The following is an 8,339-nucleotide window of genomic DNA, read 5'->3' on the forward strand; positions in this document are numbered from 1 at the left end:
TGCTTATGCACTCAAAATTGGATGAATTTACAAAGTTGCAATTTTCTCTCTTTTTAAAAACAAACGCTGAGTGCTGGACACGTTCAGAAGAGTTGGGGTGCTCCTGAGATATATGCACGTGCTGAGGAAAAGAGACGAACCAGCAAAGAAATAACTCAAACAGTTACAGCTGTGGTGCGAGTGTGTGCAGACAGAGCAGAGAATATAATTACAAACACTTCTCTTTGCTTGTGTATTACTTAGCTGGCAGCTTCATTAAGCCCTCTTTAATCTTTAACTTCATTTGGCTCCACTGTAGATTGTTCCCATAAAGCATTTAAGCTCTGTACATTCAGCAGCTTAATGCGCAGTCCTGTCTCACAGACACACACACACACACACACACACACACACAGCCGGAACAGAAACGCGATTACACACACAAAACAGGCTCGCTCTCTCTGCGTACAGAATGGGAAAGTAGGGGAAGACAAGGGGCAGAGAATGCAAAAGGGGTGTGTATGTGCGTGTGAGAGAGAGAGAGAGAGAGAGAGAGAGAGAGAGAGAGAGAGAGAGAGAGAGAGAGAAAGAATGAATACCCCTGAGACACACAAGATCAGGTAGTAGAGAAAGAACTAAGACAGCCAAGATGGATGCCAGCATGGCTCATTTGTGGAGAAAGAAGGTGAAATAGATGTGCTGCTCTGTGTATACCCAACTCTGTGCTGGCTGAGAGGTTGAGAGGTTAGTGTACAGTAATGATATAGTAGTGGGTGGTATGATGGCTGATCCTCTATACTGGTTGTAATTCGTGAGGTATAGATGAACATACAGTGCTAATCAATGCTGTCTCTAAATGACAGTTAACTCTCATCATGTTAACATCACTACAGCGGTCAGTAAACAATTGTTCCTGATCCTAATTGAAGAACGATAGAGAACGTTAGAGAAACACAATATGACCCTCCCACAACCAAAAAATAAAATAAAATAAATAAAATACCTTTATGGTTGTTGACTCGGAGTCATGTCTGTGTACCATAACATGTCTCCATTTTATTTCTGTGTACTACTGATAAAGTGAGCTATAGCTTACAGCAAGCAGAATTGCCGGAGAAGCAGCCAGAGGATATTTCAGACCAGAGCACAGGGTAACCTGAGAAATGTCATGAAACACACATGATGTAGTCCAGTAAATAACATTCTGCCAAATGACGCAAGGCTTCGTTTTGAAAACACACAACCACCCGACATGTTTTCCAATGATGTCTTATTTGGAGGTATCTACGGAGCACAATAGACCATTATGTACAAGTTCAAACAGCACCGACTGAATTCAAGACTGTAAAGCACTGTACTGGAATAGGATACTCTCAATATTCTTCTGTCAGATGTATGCAGTACTTAACCAGCAATGATCTTCAAGCAGAGTATTCCTCAACTATAGTGATAGGACTGAATTGCAGGGCCAGTATAAACAATATTGACAATAACCAATATCCACTGAAAAGGAAAAAACAAACAAACCCAAGACTGGCCCACAAAATAATGGATTTATCCATGTGCTTTTTTTTTTTGTTGCACCTTTTAGGTCATTTAATTAACGAGTACGACTCAAAGTGAAATTGGCACATGGGGTTTGTTTTCTATCAGATCCAATTCAGTTTCAGACAGCACATATTTAAGCAAACCATAAAGCATTTTCAGAGGGGTGTGTGGCAACCGAAAAAATAAACAAATCTGCCGCAAGTGCGTCAAACCAGCACGAGGAACACGGAGTCAGTGCTAGAAAAATAGTTCATCGCATCAACAAATTGATGCCTTTCTTTTGTGTGTTTGCTGGAACAGGAATCCAGAATCCAAAAAGTGTAGGCTCCCAATTCGTGATAAAAAAAAGTTTCCTTTATCCAAAAATAAATAAACAAATCAAAGTGTATTTATCCATCCATCTTCTATACGGCTTATCCTTCCTTCAGGGTCACGGGGAAACCTGGAGCCTATCCCAGGGAGCATGGGGCACAAGGCGGGGTACACCCTGGACAGGGTGCCAATCCATCACAGGGCACAATCACACACCCATTCAAACACTACGGACACTCTGGACATGCCAATCAGCCTACCATGCATGTCTTTGGACTGGGGGAGGAAACTCCCGCACCACGGGGAGAACATGCAAACTCTGCTCACACAGGGCCACGGCGAGAATCGAACCCCTGACCCTGGAGGTGTGAGGCGAACCTGCTAAGTGTATTGAATACAGGCAAACAAAAAAAGTTCCTAAATAATTCTAACACCGTTTCGTTTAACGTGTTCTGAAATCACGTATTAGAGCTAGACAGCTCTGACCAATCGGGAATCGGAAGGCAAGTTGCTGATGTCTGAGCATTAATGTCACTAACATAACTTTCTTTCCCCACACCATGCACAAAAATGTTAATTACAAACATACACCCAAGTGCACCGTTAAACCAAAAATAGCGCTCAAGTAGCAAGTGAAGGTTCAGGGGCGGAGGGAGACGGCGTCAGTTCATAAAGTTAAGATGTGTGCAAGTTTAGCACTTATCTCTCTGTGAGTTCAAGTCCTCCTGGGAAGTTTGTATTTCTGAGTTGGGAAGTCACAATGTCAAGTGCGTTCAAGTCAATACGGTTGGAGCGAAATGGCGGTGTACTTTCTTTTAATTAACTACAAAAAATACAGCAATTTGTTTTAACTCTACTTCTAGAAAATGAAGAACAAAGAATGCGCATCAGGTGGGTTTTGCTTTTTTTTTTTTTTTTTTTTTTTTTTTAAATGTTTTTAATAAATTTACGAAGCCACGGTAAACTTTGTTACAAAATATATCGTAATAGTACTGTGATATTGTATTTTGTGCAGGCAGTTAGCTTGCTTTATTGTTTAATATAAAAAAAGCAAACACATAACTGAAATCAGCTTCTGAGACGAGTAAACATTTTCCGACTAATTTACCGTCAACGACAGACAGTGCACTCATTTGTTCCACCGTGATCTCTTGCTGACACGTCCCCAACTCGAAAACTCTGAGCTCAAAGAAAATCAAGAGTTTCCCCACACTTAATTACAACTGTGGTGGTGGTCATGCGCATTTAACTCATAAATACGAGCTTTCCAACATGACTTGAAAGCACCATCTGTCCTGAACCCCAAAATTAGGCTATATAAAAATGACAACTTGAGATGAAACGACTGTGAACATTTGAATAGTACTGAAATGGTTCAATTCACTCCGACCACCCCAATAGTGACTTGTTTTACCATTAGCTAATTAGTTCACTTGTTTCAGCAGTAAGATCCGAGATAAAGATGATATAGTATATTATAGCAAATTCACCTCACACCTCCAGGGTTGGGGGATCGATTCCTGCCACGGCCCTGTGTGCACGGAGTTTGCATGTTCTCCCCGTGCTGCGGGGGTTTCCTCCAGGTACTCTGGTTTCCTCCCCCAGTCCAAAGACATGCATGGTAGGTTGACTGGCATGTCCAAAGTGTCCATAATATATGAATGGGTGTGTGAATGTGTATGTGATTACGCCCTGCGATGGACTGGCACCCCCTGAGGGGTGTACCCCACCTTGTACCCGATGTTCCCTGGGATAGGCTCCAGGATCCCCGTGACACAGTAGGATAAACGATATTGAAAATGTTAATATGGGAAATGTCTTCTTTCATATACAGTATTTCTTATTTTTTCACAAATAAAACAGAGCTAACATCAGACAACTATTTAATGTGGTCTTCAAAAAGTATGTTTTTTATCATTTCTCATTTCATCAGAGCAGATGCAGGCTGTAGCACAACCAAGTCACAGGATCCTGCTAACGGTCAACACTTTGGCAAGTTGGATTGCGGACTTAGAAAAATAAATGCTTTGCCCTATTTAAAATATCAGTACTTTGTCTAGCATGTTTCCTTTCTAGAAACTTGTGCTGGTTATTACAGGGGGGGAAAAATGGCACTGTAAAAACCTGCTGTGACACCTAGACGTATACAGTACTTTATCAACAGACTGCTCGTTCATGTCTACGCTCTTACTTTGCATTCATGCTGTATGTTGTGTATTTTCTAACACACGTCATAATAAAATACAATAAATAACAAACTAACAATAAAGGTTTACAATGGTTTTAATGTTACTCATTCCGACTCTCTCAATAATCCTGCTGTCAGAGCCACCTGCTCTGTCTGAAGATTTGCCGGTAGCTTTTAGTTGTTAGTTAAATTGCTAACTTCTAAACAGCTCAGAACCTGTACCATTGACTACAATGCTGTTCAACTGACAGTCATCTGGCAGAAATAGGTTTCGCGTTCATACAATGTCAATTACAGTTCCTACATACATCATCAGAAATAAATGGAAAATAGGAAATAGAAGTAATTTAGCACTTTTATAGAAGTGTCTGTCATATGCTACAATAACTTATTTGTTCTGGTCGCTACTTGTTCAAGCCACACGGTGTAACTGCTCATTTCTCACATACAGTGCCTATTTAAGTCATTTGCATAATCGGAATATGATTTAAATTTTTTAAAAGCGAGACAAAAAACCTACTAAACATGCAAATGATAAATTTGAAGAGCATTTTGATGGGTTTTTGAATCACTGTCTTGGCTGCAAATAGGAGGACAGAACATTAATTTATGCTAATAAATGTACTGGCATTAAGTACAGTTAAATCATTTAAGCAAATCATGGATTTCTAAATATGTGTGACATTTTTGACTATGCATAAGTTTAAAGCTTAAGCAGCAAATTTATTGACTCGTGAAATTAGCATCTGTAATGAACTTCACATTAATTGTGAATTTAATGATGGATTAATGAAGTTATAAATCAGGTGGTGGTAGCACTGCAAAGTATATAAACAGCGTATTTATTCTTGCTTTGATATAGGTTAATTTACCGAGAAAGAAAGAAAAAAAAAGGACATTAAATCGGGCCTTAAGCCGATTAAATGAATTATTTATCTGCTTGTTATGAGCGATGGAAACGGCTGGGCCGCCGAGCTCAGACGCAGTTCCATAACTCTGCTCGGCTCGAACTGCCACAACAGTGTGTGGCTGGCAGCGCTCCTTTAATCCACCCTTAGCCCACACTCTCTGGAGTGTGAGGAGCCAACATGGACGCCCCAAACACACTGAGCCTGACACAAAATGGCAGTGCAAAGATCAGCAGTGTTATCAGGCTGGAGGACAAACAGGTTGAAGATGGCACACAGAGTTAGTATCAGAGTTAATGGCAGAAATAGCAGAGGAGGTGGCGAGTCTGCTCACAGTGGAACAATGCACCATGGAGAGTGTGCTTTAAGAGGGATCAATTATTCAATTGCCTCTCAAAACAATCAGTGATTAGAAGAAAGTTATTGGTACAAAATATAATACAATCAAATACTAATAAAATTTTTTTTAAAAAACATGACGCTTGGTAAGGTCAGAACAGTTTGATCATTTGCAATTTATTGCACTCCTAAATAACAGTGAAGGGGGAAAAAGTGCAACCCACAGTAGGTGAGGAGTGGAGTACAGGAATAGTAATTCCCCCCACCCCCATCTGGTTAGGAGGCATCATTTCCTTGACATTCTGCATAGGTTTTCAGTGCACTCTCTCACACACACACACAGGCAACAATTTGAAGCCCCTGCACAGGGAAGCGGTTGAACCCTTAGAATGCAGTGGATGTCATTTTAGCTCTCTATGCACTTCAGCAGAGCGGGGTGTCCACCTGTTTATGGCACACTCCGACTTTTTCAATTAAAAATACCAGCCTCTCCTCCCTTCGCTCACTATTTTGCAACAAATAAAAGGTCACTTGTGTGAAACAGACCAGCTGATAACTTCACCTATTTCTACATGCCTGTGGGAAAAACTCAATAACATTAATTACCTTATAACAGTTCACGTTAAATAATAATAATAATAATAATAATAATAATAATAATAATATCAGTTTTGCATTGGGTTTTTTTTCCAACCAGCCAACAGGTTTATAAAACCACAAGCACCAGGAAAAAGTAGGAGATGAACTAGTAACAGATGCAAGAACTTCACTAGCATCCCTGCAGAGTGGAAGCAACTCAACTCCTGCAAAAAAAACAAACAAACAAACAAACAAACAAACAAATAAACAAACAAATAAAAAACCACCACCACCACCACATTCAAGTCCATTTCAGGTCTTGAAACTAAAATTCTCATCAAGATGAGAAAATTATTCTCTTGTATAACAGTGGTCAAATCATTGCATTTGTTTTAAAGGCCATTTATGGGAAACACTTGTACAAAAGCAATTGATCCTATTGAAAGGCTCAGGTCAAAATGGCAGAAGTTGAAGATGAGTCCTGGCAAGCAAACAAGTGGGATTAAAGTGACACCCAGACAGTGCAGTGCTCATCAGGATCACCACCAACACTTTGCTTTGAGAAGTAAATCAAGGAGTGCAATTGTTTGAGCAGTGCAACACCCTGCATGTCTCCATGAGCTGAAGTGTATATCTAGAGAACATGCATACAATAAAAAATAAATAAATAAATAAATAAATAAATAAATAAAAACAGCAATAATCTAAACACCAAGCCACAAAAAAGAAAAGGGCAAGCGAGGAGGATATGAGCAGGTAACCACTGAGAATGATTATTTCATTAAAGTCGATTATGCGTGAAGTAAAAGTTACACCGGAGACATGGGAGGAAAAGTCTCCACCAAACAAGCTCAGGTCCTCCATGATCCTCCATGATGTCAAAAGAGCTGACCTTTTTTTTTTAACAATCAGACATCTTTGCTAGCACGTTCATGCTGAACAAACTATCGGCAATATCTCACTGTTATGAACTCGCACTTGTTCCAAAAGCGCTGAAACTACACAGAAAATCATCTCTTCTGAGCTCCATTTTCGTCCAAGTGCAAAAATCTGGCTAACTAAGAAGCCTGACAACTAAACAGTGCTCATACCCCGAGCCAGTTGGTTGATGGTTTTTTACTTCACACTAAGCAGACACCTTATAGCTCCGCACTGTACTACAGTAGCACACTAGCATGCTAACAGGCTAGCCAGTGTTGATAAGCCTAGCGAGCGCCGACAGACCGACCATGGCCTCGGTACAACTCGATTCAGGACGGGATTATTAAACGCAGAAAGCACGCACAAACAAAACACCACCCAAAAACTAAAGACCAGACCTAAAAGAATGAAACGTGTGCACGATACCTTGCTTGGCCTCAAGCAGAGTCGCGCCGTGTTGCTGTGAAAGCAGCCGTGGTGTTGGGGACGTGGAGAGCCGGGACCAAGATGGCGTCCCCTCCTCCAAACTTCCAGCACTTCCACTTACTTTGGACACTCATCAAAGCTACTTTTGGGAACGACAAAGCAAACAAAAAAAATGGTCGACAACAATCATGAATGTTTTCGAACGAAATACTTCAGAGCAACTATGAGATTTAAAAAATCCTAATGCATATGTGTATTGCATTTTTTTTTGTTGTTTATTTTATGGATTTAAAAAAAAATCGGATGCAAACCTTCACGCGGCTCTGCACTGCGTCTGGTGGAGAGAATGAGGTGAAAATCACAAGCGTCACTAGTCACCCGTGTGCAGCGGTGAGACACTATGGCGATGTTCATGTGCATATCCAATACTCTCTCTCACACATGTACACCACACACACACACTCCTCTGACGGAAAAAAGGCTGACCATCTACGTAACACAGTAAACATCTCTTACATCACGCCCCGTAAATAATATATGCAAAACATGCTATTGTTTCAATAAATCCCACTGTTAGATATTTGCATTGTCTTTGCATTCTTGACAGATTACTATGCTGGGAAGATTACAATTAACCAAGACAATATATTATTTAAATAAATAATAGATATAGATATAATAGATATAGGGTTAGTGATTAACAGGGTTGGGGGTTCGATTCACACCTCCACCCTGTTTGTGCGGAGTTTGCATGTTCTCTCTGGGTTTCAGGGGTTTCCTCCAGGTACTCAAGTTTCCAGTCCATGTCCAAAAGCATGAGTTGTAGGCTGATTGGCATCTCTAAATTATCCATAGTGTGTGAGTAATGGGCGTGTGTGTGATTGTGCCCTGCGATGGGTTGGCACCCCATCCAGGGTGCCCTGTGCCTTGTGCCCCGAGTCCCTTGGGATAGGCTCCAGGCTCCCCGTGACCATGTGTAGGATAAGCAGTACAGAAAATGGATGGATGAATGGATATTCCAGTTATTTTTTTTAAGTAATGAACAGTAATCTGTTCATTACTTAAACAGGAATTCCTCATACATTCCTTGTGTAGAAATGTGTAGGTCTTATTTAGTTCTGTGTCGTCTCATGTGGTTA

The 8,339-nt window shown here is 40.6% G+C and overlaps 1 protein-coding gene across 4 annotated transcripts in view; it reads right to left on the reverse strand.

Annotated features, from left to right (window-relative positions):
- The window catches only part of tlk1a (tousled-like kinase 1a), a 29,008-nt gene that overhangs the window by 18,322 nt on the left and 2,347 nt on the right, over positions 1-8,339 (reverse strand). For 2 of the 4 annotated variants that reach the window (XM_053627007.1, XM_053627009.1), the window contains exons 1-2: positions 7,512-7,662; positions 7,201-7,339 (exon numbers count right to left, since the gene is read on the reverse strand). The gene's annotated coding sequence lies outside the window, so the exon portion shown is untranslated. Of the gene's footprint in view, positions 1-7,200; positions 7,343-7,511; positions 7,663-8,339 lie in introns of those variants that run through there. The other 2 variants (XM_053627006.1, XM_053627005.1) reach the window with 2 other exon arrangements.

Source organism: Ictalurus furcatus, chromosome 6 (assembly GCF_023375685.1).
Source record: "Ictalurus furcatus strain D&B chromosome 6, Billie_1.0, whole genome shotgun sequence".
NCBI classification, from domain to species: domain Eukaryota; kingdom Metazoa; phylum Chordata; class Actinopteri; order Siluriformes; family Ictaluridae; genus Ictalurus; species Ictalurus furcatus.